The sequence below is a fragment of the Macrotis lagotis genome, chromosome 2, assembly GCF_037893015.1.
Source record: "Macrotis lagotis isolate mMagLag1 chromosome 2, bilby.v1.9.chrom.fasta, whole genome shotgun sequence".
NCBI classification, from domain to species: domain Eukaryota; kingdom Metazoa; phylum Chordata; class Mammalia; order Peramelemorphia; family Peramelidae; genus Macrotis; species Macrotis lagotis.
In genome coordinates this window covers 101,690,122-101,705,612 of record NC_133659.1, presented here as the reverse complement: position 1 = coordinate 101,705,612, position 15,491 = coordinate 101,690,122, and the positions used below count along the sequence as shown (strand labels likewise).

General features: G+C 39.7%; 1 protein-coding gene and 1 non-coding gene across 8 annotated transcripts in view; one reads left to right on the top strand and one right to left on the bottom strand.

Moving 5' to 3' along the window:
• Positions 1-15,491, bottom strand: part of PPP1R12B (protein phosphatase 1 regulatory subunit 12B) — a 263,657-nt gene that overhangs the window by 82,067 nt on the left and 166,099 nt on the right. The window lies entirely within an intron of this gene.
• LOC141515756 (small nucleolar RNA SNORA31) lies at positions 6,670-6,799 on the top strand. Its single transcript, XR_012476502.1, has one exon. It is a non-coding gene; the product is annotated as a small nucleolar RNA SNORA31 (small nucleolar RNA).

Genomic DNA, 15,491 nt, shown 5'->3' with positions numbered 1-15,491 from the left:
GTCTTTCCAAAATGGTAGGATCTCCTAGAGTTCACATTTAGTTGGTACAGCCTTAGAGAACTCTGGGTCACTTCCTTGCCAGCAAATAGTAGCCAGGAAGGGCATCACACCTAATTAAAACACTATCCCTACTAATTTATAAGTTCTGGAATTCACATTTGGAAAAAAATGAATTTAAGGCTCAAAAATCAAAGTTCCCTTAATCAGCCCAGGAGGAAAACACTTTCAGGGTGAGCAATTAATGGCCAACACTTCTGTTGTTCCTACCCTGTAATGACATTGCAATCTCAAATAAACTCAATTATGCTTTTTTTTTGGTTTTTGCAAGGCAACGGGGTTAAGTGACTTGCCCAAGATCACACAACTAGGTAATTATTAAGTGTCTGAGGCCAAATTTGAACTCAGGTCCTCCTGACTCCAGGGCTGGTTTTCTAACTATTGTGCCACCCAGCTGCCGCATGACACACATTTCTTGAAGAAATGCAATTGTCTAAGTGCACAAAGTATGATGATGATGTGGTTAAAAGAATCAACATGAAAAACAAATTAATTAGCTTTCTGGAGTTAAGTCACTCAATATGTATCACAAAATCCACATATTCATGGTCCAAGCAGCTTTTCGGTAGAGAAAAAAAAGTCCTCTCTATTAGTGGGGGTCGTTGGTCATCAAAGGATTGGGTATGACAGTGTCTTTGACTTAGTATAACACCACTACTACTTGAGAAACACTCCTAAAATATAGTCTATTAGTTGTGTGCATTTTGAGAGGTACAAAAGCATACACACAATAGAGAAGGTATTAACTCAAGGTCTGCTCTCTTGGCTTCTCCACTTGAGCAAATACATACCATAAATTCCTGGGTTGTCCCAAGATCTGGTTTAGAAGAACCAGCTACATCTCTGGTCCCTGTACTCCAGGCCAGTCTACATATCACTTACATTGGCAACATGAGTTCTTTCCTCAGTGGTTCTTTATTAGGAATCCATCTACACTTCAACCAAGGGGAGGGGTCTTATTACCCCCTCCATATGCGGATACCCACATGAGGGTATTATGATGTACCAGCCGTGTTCTGAGGCTTTGCGGGCTAAGGTGTCTATCCTCTGGTTAGTACCCACCTCTCACCCCTATTAGTAGAAGTGTCTAAGGCATTCAGCAAGGTGTATGACATAGTTCTCGATTCTACCAGCTGGCCAAAGTTGCTATTCTTGGGTCCTTTCAGTAGACCTGAAGTCTAATATCACTGATGCCACTCTGTCTCTAAAATAATCTAGAAGGATTCTTGGGAAATGCCCTCCTATTTGATGATCACATATATTGGGGAAAGAAGAAGACTGGCACTTTGTAGTTACTTCTCTCCTTAACGTTGCCTGCAGTCAATGGGACTTTTGACTTAGGTTAGAAAGTATGTCTTGTCAATAAATAGGCTGTGATGAGAATTTATGGATCACTTTCCATGGCATAAAGGTGGGAATTTACAAATTTGCACAGAGTACTAGAAATGAATTCATTCTTTTCATGAATCCTAGAAATAATTATTGAAAGATCTCTCTTCTTAGCTCCTATAAATCTACCCAGGATATTCTGAGAAATTCAACTAACAGAGAAGACATGAAATTCCTGGGACTTAAGAATCCCAAAGTCATTACCAAAGTGGTCTGTACTATTAGGCATCTTCATTGTATTCTGAACCTTTCCTATCCTTACAGTTTCTAGAAATTAATACACTAAAAATAACAATTACCTCAGGGGCCTAAGAATCTTTATAGAACATCTTTATCCTTATGCCTATGTGTTTCCAACAAGTCTTTATGTTGGAATCTAGAATACTGGAATCCAGTATTTCTAATGCTACATAAATTCCAGAATTCACAAACTCTGCAACTGGAATATCCACCCTGACTCTGTAGCTGGCAGACACGGCAAATACAGTCCAAATGAAAACCAAATGGTAGCTGCAGTTAGGAAAATACCTGCTTTTGGAAGTTTGTTCATTTATTTAGTAAAGAACAGATACCGTGAAACTGCAAAAATGGAAGAGAGGAGAACAAAAAAAAGAAGGTAAGATCTTTGAGGCAACAGGCTGTGTAGTAAGCATGATGTGCTTTCCTGATGGCCATTTTCCAGAAATGAAATACAGACTGCTCCAATGAGGAATTTGTTGTCTGAGGAAGCAGAGGTTAGGGCTTTTTGTCTATGTGTATTGAAAAGAAACGGAAAATTGTCAAACATGGCAATACAAAGGAGAGAAATGAGGCAAGCCTACAGCAGAGCTCTCTAGAGAGCTGTTTTCCTAACCCTAGAAACATAGCCTACTGGGGATTTAGTGTAATGAACTGAAAAGATTAAAAAAAAAAAGAATTGAAGAAGGAAAGGTCAATAGAATAGAGTGTGAATTCTATCAAACAAACAGGAGAGAAGAAAAGAAAAAGAGGCAAGGATGAAAACTGGAACTTTTAAAAGTTGGTTATATAACACTGAGTACAATGTGAACTTACTGAGATAAAAATCTGATCATGTGACTGATTTACCCTTAGCACAAGCCTTTTATATCAAACTGGCTTATTCTCTGTTTATAGGTCTAAGGATTGAATGAAGCATTAGCAAAACTCAGGCTGTAATCCTGTGAAGCCTGAAGATTTTCTTCCAGCAGCATCTTATTTACTTCTCTGTGGAGGTTTGGGAGGTTTTCATAATACAAGACATAACCAAAGCAAACTGTACCAGTTCAACTGCTATGGTACCATTTGTGAGGCTCAGAATGCACATTCACTGTATGTAAAGGGTGAATGAATCCCATGTCTCTGTAGTAAATTGTCCACTGTTGGAAATCTTTGAGTGGAGAGTAGAAGCCCATTTATCTGGGATGTCAGAGAGGGGATTTTTTTTCTTTTTCCCAGAAGGGGATTCTTGCTAGGGTAGGAGAAAGGCCTCTTTCAATTCCCAGATCCTATGGTTTTTAGAATATTTAATCTTCAAACCTCTAGTTAAGATGATACTCATCTGACAAGTGAAAATAGTTCTCTGAAGAAGTCCTCAGTGAATTTCTATAAGGTTCCTGTTTGGAAATGCAGACTTTATTTCATAGGTCCTTGTTCATACCACTGCAGTATTTTGACTTTCACAAATCCATTTCTGTTAGGATATCAAAAGCACCTTTCATTAAACGAACTCAAAGCACTTCAAAAAGCAAATTAAATAAGTAGAAGCCAGGGACCATTAACCTCATCATCCATATCTGGGACACTTAGCATCCACATATCAGAATCTGACTCTGGTTCACTGAGATGTATCATTTCAGTCTTAATAAGGATTATATGAGTTGGAACAGGGGAGAGCATTTAGATGGAAACTTCAGGCTAATTAATTAAGCCCAGAGGGTTAGGTGATTTCCTCAAGGTCAGGCAGTAAGTCAGTTATTCATCTCAGACTAGAACCATAAGTTCCTGATTCCTTGTCCATGCTCAAAAAAGGGTATTTGCTTTTTTTTAAGGGTATGTGTGGGAGGAAAAAGACAGATGGAGGTATTCTCCTGAGAGAGAAACCATTCTTCTAAAACCTGATTTTTTTTTTAAAAGGAAATCATTCCTGCTTAACTTAAAAGCTGTCATCTCTGGAGAATGTTTTTCAGTTGTTTCACTAATGGTGAAACTCCCTAGAATAAGGTTATTTGGGGTTACTTTTGACAAAATTTTGCTTACCACCAACTAAGTCTCCTATCTGAAAAATTTCCATAACCAAATACAGGAAATGCAGAAAGGAGAGATAGAGAACAAGGCAGGCTGAGGAGGGACTGCAAGATAATAAGAACCCAATGATAGTTCTCATGCTACTGTCTTATCCACTATCTTAATCTAAAAGGTTTCTTTATACATCCTCTTCTAGGATGGGGGAAATATGATTCATTTATTTTCTAATATCACAATAGAAATGGGCAAAAAATGTAGATCTAGCATCTGTTCTTAAGAAGCAGAAAAAGAGGAATTGTGGAGTAAGATTTGTTTGGGAGGAGGGGCTTAAAGTGTAGATTCAAACTACTGCTGCTGTTTGTAATCTAACAAAATGATTGGTCTTCACTGCTCCAGTCTTTATAGGAAAATAAACAGCCAAGTGACTTGGATCTAAGCCTACAAAGCAAACTGGAATGAACAAGTGGCTCACAATACCCTTAACTAAAGAAAATTCATCAAAGTCCCAAATAGCTGATGAGTCTTCAAGAGAGAATGAAATTCCACGGATGGCTGAGTGCCACCCTTTTGTGGAACTTCTATCTCCCTTCTGGAGTAACTTCAATCACAATCCCATTTCTTCTGGGAGGAATGGGAAAGTCAGTTAGTCTAACAATGGGTCAATAAGCATAGCATTATTAAAGCTCTTACTCCATGGGAGGGAGGCATTGTGCTCAGCTAGTGGAGGTGGGGTGGGGTGGGGGATGACACAGAGAGAGATATAAGAGTCCTCAGGCTCCAGAAGTTCAGTCTCCTGGGGGCAACACTGAAAACGACTTCTGAGAGTTGTTGAAAAGCTCAAAGTTGAAAACCTTAGAAAAACATGATCCAGACTAGATAGACTGGAGCTCCTCAACAGAGGGAAGACATGAAGATGAAGGGAAATCAGGAAAGTCTTCTGACACAAAGGGAGAGCTTTAGTTAGGACTTAAAAGAATCCAGGGAAATTAGGAGGTAGAATGGGGATGGAGAGAACTCTAGTCTTAAGAGCACAGGCCACAAAAATGCACGGTTAAAATAAGGAGGGTCTTGCTGGAAGAAAAAGCAAGGGGGCCTGCCTATGTACAGGATTTTATATTTGACCCTGGAAATGACAGGAAGTCACTGGGATTGAGGGAGAAAAAGTCAAAATTTGTGCTAAGGTGAGCATAGTTGGAGGAGGGGGACACCTGAGGTAAGCTATCTTGCTGTCTGGAAATAGAGAGGGGCCTATATCAGGATGGCAGTGTCAGAGGAGGACAGGTATGCAAGAGACAGGTCAGCTCTTGGCAACTGAATGAAAATGGAGGATGAGAAAGACTGAGGTTTCAAGGATGGCACCTCAATTATAAGCTTGGGTAACTCAGTGGGCAGAGTTGTCCTTGATAGTAACAGGGAAATCAGGAAAAGGGGAGGATTTGGTGAAAAGAGAATGAATTCAGTTTTGGACATGTTGAGTTTAAAATCAAACATTACACAACAACACCAAGTTTTGTTTTGCTAGGGAAATGGCAAGACTAAAAAAAATTTCTGATTTTGGGAATAACCTACCATTTAATAGAAGCAATCAATTTGGTTTCTGTTATATTTCTGATGATCTATTTTTGATTAAATGTTTTGAGAAAAATAAGTCATTACCAGGTGAACAGAATCAGAAATAAGTATAGATTATTTTCCATATTAATTTTAGTCTCTGTTTAAATATTACAACATATTCTAATTTGTGAAATTCATATGAAGCAAAGTATAACAATAGATGGAGCTAGAATTAGATTCCGGAAGTCCTGAGTTCAAGTCTGTTCTTAGTACAGCATCTAGAATGGAGCAGGGCTTTAAGAAACGTTGACTCACTGACTGACAAAAACAATGATCTTGCTCTCATCCTCCCTCAAAATCAAGTCAAATTTAAGCCAACAGATCTTTACTGAGAATGTCCAAGGTCTAGTTCGAGATGCTGGGGAGGGTCCAAAGAAATAGAAGGCAGGTTTCCTGCCTTCAAGGAATGAGCTTCTCCTTCTCTGCCCCCTTTCTGTACATGTCCCTTCCCTACCTTCAGAGACATTTCCCTCATGTTCAGAAGAAAGATGACAAAGCAAAAGGACCACTAGTCCAATGACTCATGAATCTGAATGACAGCCTCACCATTATGGTGAAGGTTAGCACCCTGGCAGGAGCTACAACCCAGACTCCTTAGTTTCTCTAGCTAGTCTGTGGCAGGTTCAGAGGACTTGGGGGGTGGCCTAAGGGGCCACTCGAGCCTTCTCTTCAAGAGAAATGACCAAAGAAGCAGAGAGCCATTATCTGAAATGGCAAGAAGGCCACTGCCATAAAGACCTCACTGCTGCAGCCACTAGGTCAGCCACACACACACCCAGCTTTGGAGCATGTTTCCTGCCCGGCAGCATGGCCAAGACTTATCAGAGTTTTCCCAAGAGTGAGCACACGCTGTGTATCCATCTCAACCTCACTTTACTCTCCTCCAAAGTGTCAGCAATTAAGTTAGCAGAGAGAATTGGAAATACACTACCAGAACAAAAGAAAAGAGAAATGCTGCCAAAGCAGCCTTAACTCCCCAGCAGGGAGACCAAGGGTGATGTGGCAGTATAGGGACCCACTCCCCCAGGGCCCAGGTCTCTAGGTTCCCATGGGCTCGGGAGGGGGGGGGGGGCAACCCCACACAGTGCCTCATGCCAAAAGAAAAGGCTCCCCAGCCTGGCCCAACACATTTGAAATACCACTGACCTGGTACTAAATGAAGCCTTTCCTTTGAGATCAAAATGATTTATTTGATACTGTAAAATAAGTTATTTTCATTTTTAAACTTTCTAGCATCTGGAATAATTTTGGAAACAAAAGCTAGTGAAGCACCATTGCTGTAATAAGAATTCTGTCTTAGGTTGTCAAATTACTTTTGAAAATGTCTCTTTTATTGCATTGATTTTTACAAACTGATTGATTTTTACGAATCTTTGACAGACCTGGAGCAGATTACATCTGCTTTTAAGGTTTCCACTAAGATGCAAGAAAAATTATCTGCACACTTTCTTTCTGCCTCACTATGGTAGTCTAGATTGAATAGATGAATACAAGAGATGAGCAAACAAGCCATCACCTCATCTGTATGTGTGAATGTTTGAGTCTTTTTTCTAATTTTTATTTTTGGTAGGGATTTTGGAATGGAAATCAGACAAAAGTATATCCCAGCCATGCCAATTTTCTAGACCTTTTGATTTGAGCAAATTCTTTAGTATTAGTTTGATATAGTTTTGGAACTTTGAATATATGAGTCAGATTGTGAAATAGGAATTGTTGTAGGATGAGACCATTTTGATGAAGATCAAAGGCAGAAGTATGACAGGTCTGAATTGATTTTAAAGCCTAGCATTCCTAGTTTGCAGTTACAAGTCTCCTATTTAATACTAGACCTGTAGTTCCTGGAATCCTCAGGCTGATTTTTTTTCCTTTAGGTTTTTGCAAGGCAATGGTGTTAAGTGACTCGCCCAAGGCCACACAGCTAGGTTATTATTAAGTGTCTGAGGCCAGATTTGAACTCAGGTACTCCTGACTCCAGGGCCAGTGCTCTAAACACTGCACTGCCTAGCCACCCCTCAGGCTGATTTTTTAAAAAAGAAGCTCAAGTGTTGAATCCTCTAAATAAAACTGAGTTTTAAGTCTGAAAATAAAAAGAAAATATCTCTTTTAATTAGAAACCAGGAAGGATGGGGATTTCAGAGAAGCCTAGAAAGATTTGCATGAACTATTGTTGAGCAAGATGAGCAGAACCAGAAGAACATTGTACACCCTAACAACAACATGGGGGTGATGGTCAACCTTAATGGACTTGCTCGTTCCATCAATGCAACAATCAGAGACAATTTTAGAGTACCTGTGATGGAGAATACCATCTGTATCCAGGGAAAGAATTGTGGAGTTTAAACAAAGACCAAAGTCCATCACCTTCAATTTTTTTTAAAGTGTCTTATGTACATGATTTTGCTACCTCTAAATATTTTATTTTTCTCCTCAAGAATATGATCTCTCTCTCAACATATTCAATTTCGATCAATGTATAGCATAGAAATAAAAAAGAAGAAAATGTCTCTTTTTTCAATTAGTCAACAGAAAGTCCCTCAATGTGGACACCCTAGTCACATCAAGAAGCCTTTATTAAACACCTCTGCCAAGCACTGTGGCTCACACTGGGATCCAGTCAAGGCCAGGGGTTCCAGGGGCCTCAGTCTAATGGGGGGAGGGGAACCACCCACCCCCAACAGGTACCAACAAGGGTTTCACAGGATGAACTGGAGATTGGCACAGAGGGAAGGTGCTGGCATGGTGGGATTTATGAAATTCTCGCAGAAGGCCAGATTTTACCTAGTCCTGAATGAAGCCAGGGAAACTGGGAGGCAGAGCGGGGGGAAGAAGCATAGAGTTGGGGCGGGGGGGAGGCAGAGCCAGGAAAAGATCCAGGCAGGAGATGGAGGTCTGATGTAAGGAGCAGCCAGGTCAGTGTCACTAGAGGGAGATAGGAAAGGCAGGAAGAGGCCAGGTTGTGCAGGGCTTTAAAACCAAACTGAAGACTTTGTATTTGATCCAGGATGTGACAAAGAGCTTCTGGAGGGGTATCTGGGTGTGTGTGCATGCACACCTGTGTGGTAAGAAGGTGAGATGGCCACATTTGAACTTTAGAAAGATCAATCTGACAGCTGAGAGGAAGATGGACTGACGGGGAGAGAGATGACGCAGGGAGACCCACCTGAACATCACTACAATAATACAGGAGTAGACTGAAGAAGACAGCACCAGGTGGAGGGCACTATTGGAGGTGAGAAGGGGGCATATGGAGAGATCTGGGAGTGTAAAAATAACAGATCTTGGGACAAGAGACTAGAAATGAAAGGTGAGAGACAAGTTCTGGCTGCAAAATAATGTAAAGTATTTTAAAATAATTTCTTTCTTTAAAAACACATTTAAGTTGAGCACTTTTGTGTCAACATACATGAGCCATAAATGAATATTCCCTTTGGCTATGAAAAACAGATCCACAGACAGAGTTTCTGTACTGATGGCATCATTTTCACTGAATGGCTATCCATCTTACTCTTCCACTTTGTTGACTCTCAAGCTGCTGCCCAGATAACTAATATGTAACCAGATACTCATTCTCACCATAGATATTCCACTATTCTAGCCTCACCAAAAGCAATCCTTTTTAATGGCTTAATCTGGACTTGTCCAGTGGCAGTCTATCAGAGACAGGAGGACACTGAGTCGTCTGCCTCCTCCAACCAGAACCTCATCACTGACCAAAGCCACCAAGTCACTGCTAAGTCTCTTCAGGGGTGCTAACAACATTAGAAACTATGACTGAAAAAATTCAAACAAACTCTTTAATTTCAATTGAAAGGGGCAGTTATTGCTAAATGCCTGCTTCATTGAGCTACCTGCAAGCTCCACTCCTTCATAAAAACGTTTGTTAAATTGTCATCATGGTAACAACAATCTCAGAAATGTTCAAAGCTGGAGATGGCTGTAACTTCTTTTTTTAAAAAATATCCTCTGAAGCACCAAAAAATCAACTCATTTCTCTCTATCTCAAACTGGAGAGATACTTGTCATATGAGGTCAAGTAACTGGAGGTCTGAGATGGTAAAGGCAAGAGAAAGGAGACATGAAATAAAGCTATGCTATCTTGAAGAGATCAACCTTCTTATCTCTAGATAAAGAAATGACCTCAAACAGTTACTAGTATAAAAATCCAGTTTATATACTGTTGATTCATTTTGACTCTTCACTGGAGGAACTGCTTTATGGAGGAACTGCTTTATGGAACAATCAACTGGAACTCTGAGCTGTGACAACAAGTGATAGGGCCTCCTATCAGGTAAACTAGAGCTTTGGTTACATGGCTTTTCTTAGCAACCACAAATCAGAGAACTGTTTAAAAGGAATGTCAAAAACAACTTTGTTCTTAACAATAGTTCACAAAGCTCATGGCTAGGAGGAGGCACAAGGATGACCCATATATAGAAAATCAGAACATGCTGGAGTATTTTAAGAAACTTACTGTCCAAGGCAGAGTGAGTCTATGGAGAGAGGAATGACCTTTCTGGACCAATGTGGAGCCAACAAACACAGAAGACTGTTTGCTACCCTCCAGGCTGGATTGCAGTTTCCCCTACAATGAGAGTTGGTTTACTGCATTTCTCCACTCCCTCTCCTTCCTCACCATCATTCTTCACTGGAGTCCCTTCTTACATTCCAAAAAGGCTGGCATAGGGGGCATCTCAGCTGACCCCAAGAAGCTGGTTACAGGAGGACTGTTTCTAAGAGTCATTGCTTATTAAATCTATTCTTACTCTGCACATTATTAATCATTTTAGCATTTTAGCAAATGTCTCCAATTTTTCCCAATCATCCTCTTTCTGGAAAGAGCCTAGGCTCCTCTTTCTCCCTGGAGCATACTGAATGATCTGTTCAAAACCAAAGAAAACAAGACCACTGTTTGTGATCTTTTCCCCCTATTTATTAGCAAAAGTTTTCACTTTTCAAAAAGATCACGACAGTTACAGAGGAATAAAACTGTACCAAAAACAACTTGAACAAATCATGTTCCCTTAGCAAGTCTCAGCATCTCGCTTCCCTTTGTCTTTTTTTCTTAGTGAAGCTATTTCCCTATCTCAACAGCGAAGGCTGTGGGTTGGACATACCTTACCATATTAGGCAACTAGGCTGAGGCAAACACAAAACAGACCCAGAATTTACCTAAAAGAAAAAGTGCAGGCAAAGATGTTTTCCAAAGTGAGAGGGTTGCTAGGAAATAACTAGGTATGCTTTAGGGGGTAAGAGGCACTCATGGGCAATGTTGCTGCTGAGGAAAAAGAAAAGAATCCAGACTCAGAAGACTGGTAGAGAATATTCCAAGGCTCAAAGGACACCAGGACTATGAAAGAGGGAAATATTTTAGGAGATGGGACCTGAAAAGTCACAGCTCTCAGGCCACTGTTCAGAGCAGCATGGGAGTGAGAGAACCTGGACTTGAATCCCAGCAAGTTATTTAACCTGCATGTGCCTAAATTTTTCCAACTGTAAAATGAAGGATTACATCTAGAGGGGAAAGTGAAGACAGAGTAGTATAGGTGGGACAAGAAAGACTGAAAAATTTAGCTAGCCAAGCAGTTTTCATTTCGTCATGGACTCCAAAGGGTCCGAGAAAAAGCAAATCCTTTAGGCCTCTCTCCTTCTCTGGGCTATCTCAGCAAAAGTCATGGAAGACCTTGAAGAAAAACAATCAAGACTCCTAACAGACGCATCACACAAAGATACGTGTCACAAGAGCCACTGCTCTGACCAAGGGCCCTAGAGAACAGCCTCAGGCTGAGTAGTAGCTTGGCAACTGGAGACCATGTGCAAGTCTACTTAATCTCTTGGCAGCCAGCAGGGATCCAGAAGTCCATTCAGTCCAGCCTCTTCATCTTAGGCAAGAGAGAGTAAATGACTTGCCCAAAGTCATGCAGGCAGCAGCATCTGAAACAGGACTCAAACCAGGTCCTCTGACTCGAGCACCCTCATTCTTTCTACTGTACCATGCTGCTTGCTTAATTTTCCAATCTGTCAAATGGGAGTCATGCTAATGGGCTTTTCCTGCCTGTTGTACAGAAAATGCTCTGTAAATTCTAAAAGTGGGTTATTACTAAAAATCTCTATTAACTCAAAAATTAAGGTCAATGGAACCCTAAATAGCTTTTTTCTCATGACAAGATGAAAAATCAAATATAAATATATCTATAAAAATATCTAAATAGATTTCAGACATTCCCAACAAAACGACAGAGAGGTGATGGACTAATATGCAGAATGAAATACAATTTTTGCACATAGTCAATGTGGGAACTAATTTTGTTTGACTATACTTATTGGTTACAAGAGTTTTTCATATTTCTTCTTTGCTGGGTGGAGGACATAGGTGAAAGGAAAAAATGCTTGATAACTAAAAGGTATATTCATTCAAAAATGGTATCTGGAGGATGGAAAAGATGGTATTGTAAAGAAGTCATGACTGGGTAACTTTTCATGGGAAAACAAAAATGACTACCAGTCATTCAGCTGACAGAAATAGAAAGAAGGGACAGGGAGATATTAATGAGTTTGATACATATCAATACAGTTAATTAACATATTCCTTTTAAGCACCTCTGATTACCTGTCTTTATATACTCATCTATTTTATGTGGATTTATCCTCTCTCTCTCCTTGTGAATAACTCCTTGTACCCCCCCCAAAAAAAAGTAATTAGTGCTTAACTGAAATAAAATCTCTCTATAAAACACAAGGTATAAAGCCTCAGATGATGGTACAAATGTAAGTCTAGTTGGTTATGGGGGAAATGTTACTATCATGTACATGGAGAGCCTGCCATACTAGGTATCCAGGAGGTAGATGCAACTTGAGGACAGTGCCTAGAGATAAGGGCTTTCAAAAGAGTACTTTCTTGACTAAAATGTTGACTCCTGTTCCAAAGGAAATACTTTCTTGACTAAAATGACAATACTCCAGGGTTCCAAGCTAAAATAGAACTAAAAATAAATTAGGCAAGGCAAAAGGAACAAAGAAGAGAAATTACTTAAAAACATTTGCAGCTACAGTTGAATCAACAGAATCCCTATGATGCAGCAGGAACCCAGTCTCATTATACCCCTTGGACTTCAAAGGCAGTCTGGACATGGTCTGTAGAGCAGAAGGAAGCAGGGGATAAATATTTCAAAGACCGCTGAACAATGCTCAGGGACACTGAGCTCCCTGACCCCCTCGTGTCTCTTTCATGGACAGGATTAACAGATCTTGTGGGTACCATTTCCACAGTATGTCAGGATCAAAAGTTATAAAGGGTTGTTGGCTGATTTAGAAGGATGGGAAAAGGGAGTATTTGTGAGGGGGTTGCTTATGAAAAACAGAGAGGGAAAAGTCTCATCTGGAGTCCAGTTCAAGAATTGAAGAAGAGTCTGCAGAGGGGAAACAACAGGGGAGATTGATGAATCTATTCCTATGTCTTATTCAGTTTTATGAAATTATCTGACTGGGAAGTAAAATAAGAATACTGAAAAATTAGTAGGAAATAGGTCTACTGAATCAACCTGTCTAATTTGATGTCTGGTTTGTAGATTTATGGGTTAGAAGTCTTAAAGGTCAATTGATCTAATATCCTATTCCACAAATTCCCTGCTGGAGGTTTTAAGTCATAACAAAAATACTTCAGTGACCAGTTGGCTCCAGTTAGGTATTAATCTCCTCCTCAAAACTATGTCTTAGAACCAAGTTTTATTTTTTTCTTTCATCCAGTCTGAATTTTAAACATTTTTGAAATGCATTTTTCCCTAAAGGATCTTTCCCAGATCAACTTATGACAAGCTCAGGATCCACTTGAATTCAGGGACAGGTACCCTGGATATCGGATATCAGTGAAAAGATAAATTTCATGACAGCATCTTTGTTGTTTTAAATGTATTAATTTGGAGAGTCTGGGCCCACCCAGAAAGAAGCCACAGGGATATGTTAGTTACCTTTGGGGTCTTGTTTTGAGATTTTGTAGAGGATCTGTTCTGGGCAGGATGTGAACTTGAGACTTTGCCCAGGTCCAGGATTATAAAAATTTGCCTAAAAGCAACAGAAATGCCCCCAAAATAGAAATTAAGCATCTTCCTGACTAATGTATGAAGGTACTGTTTTTTTTTAATGCACATAATTCTTAACCTTCCTCAAAATGGGCAAGAAAATATTGATACCCAATGTATCTCAATCTAAAGTAGCTTTTCCATTTATCAAACACATCAGGTAAACTGACTTTCAAGGGTATTCTTGGGGAGAAAATACTGATATCCAATTGCTGAGCAATCTTAAAGGCATCAAGTTAGGTAGAATATAGATAAGGTACTGGACCTAAAGTAAGGAAGATGAGTCTAAGGCCAACCTTCGCCAGTGACTAGTTTTAGGACCCTGGGCAAACTGCTTAACTTCTGTCTGTTTTAGTTTCCTTTATTGATTGTTATCTCCCAGAGTTGTTATAAGGATCAAATGACATAATTCTGGTAAAATGCTTATCAAAGTGTTGGGCACAGAGGAAGTTCTATATAAATACTAGTTCTTCTTCTTCTTCTTCTTCTGATGATGATGATGATGATGATGATGATGACTAAAAATAATCACATAACATCAGGGTCTAAAATAAAACGTGAATTCTAATTAAGGATCTAAATAAAAAAAAGGAAGAGTAACAAGACCTCTGGGCAGAAAATCTGGAGGCCTCAGTTCTAGTAGTCACAAGACTAGCTCTCACCATAGAGAGCACTGAATAGTCATCATCTCATTTGGTCCTTACCACAAAGCCATGGAGGAGGTACTCTTACTTAAGGTCCAGAGTCAGAGGCATCTGGTCTAAGATTCACACTCTGTCTTCCTGACTCCAAGTCCACTCTTCTTTCCCTCCCTGTGCTCTTGTACTCTTGGCTCTGAACAGGTGAGTAGCAGGACCTGGAGAAATTGAGCTTCTGAACTTCCTCGGTGATAAAGAGGGGAGGGTGAAGCTCAATGCTCTCTAAAGTTCTGTGGAACTCTACTTCCAAGCTAGAAAACCATCTGAGAGCTCTTTAGTAATACTCTTCAGCAATTCCTTTAAAAAGGTCTTTCTACAATCAACAGCATTTCTCTTAAGTAGCACTTATGCCCTCTAGTGAGGATTTCAAATATACCACCTAGACTGGCTTCAGGAACAGTATGCACAAGAGAGTAAAGCCTTAAAGTGGGGAGAAAAACAGAAATAACACAAACTTTTCACAAAGAAATTTTTTTAAAAGGTCAAAAAGGTAGATAAGAAGAACAGAGAAAATCCAAACAGCCACCTTCTGGAAATGTTTCTAAGACTGAATCTATACTAGATACCAAGATATCAGACAACAGAACAAGTATCCAGATTTCTTTAGCATTGAGAGAAAAAATATTGCTAATGTGATCAATTTTATCCCTACATTTTCATGTTCACTTCTTACAATTTAGACCTAGTTTCTACTTTACCAAATTTGACACAGGAAGATTTTTATGACTGATAGAAACTGTCTTGCTGCACAAAGCTATGCTTTTGTCACAGAGTCAACACTTCCTTGAACAAATGTGCTCCTCTTTGGGTAAGGAGTCCTAGGGTTTCCGAATGGGAGTGGATTTAGAAGAGAACATTGTACACATTAACAACAATACTGTGAGATGATCAATGTTGCTGGAAGCAGCTCTTCTCAGCAGTTCAGAGAGCTAGGTTAACTCTAGGAGATTGGCTATGAACAATGCTATTCCCACCCAGAGGAAGAAAAACCAAACCAAACCAAACAAAAAAAAAAAAACTTTCTGTATCTGATTTGAGCTATTCTGAGTATGAACAAAGCCTAGCTCTTCAATATTTTATATCTACAGCAAGTTAAACAAGACTGCAGTCCTAACCATTCTGAGTTAAATACTTTATCAATGACAAGTAAGTAATAACCCTGTCATCCAAGAAGGGACTCTACAGTAAAGGCAGAAGTGAAAAACTGTAACATAAACAAACACTGAGTGGAACTGATGGCCAGCAGAATTACTATGTAGAGGAGATAAATTAGTTACACTTCACTTTAAGCACACATAAAAGAAATGAGCTTAAATTATGCCTTAGGGATACAGGGAAGTTATAAAGATGGCTTCAGAAATAAGTGATAGGTTGCAAATGTGGTCTAGAATGCTTCTACAAGAGGGATAACCTC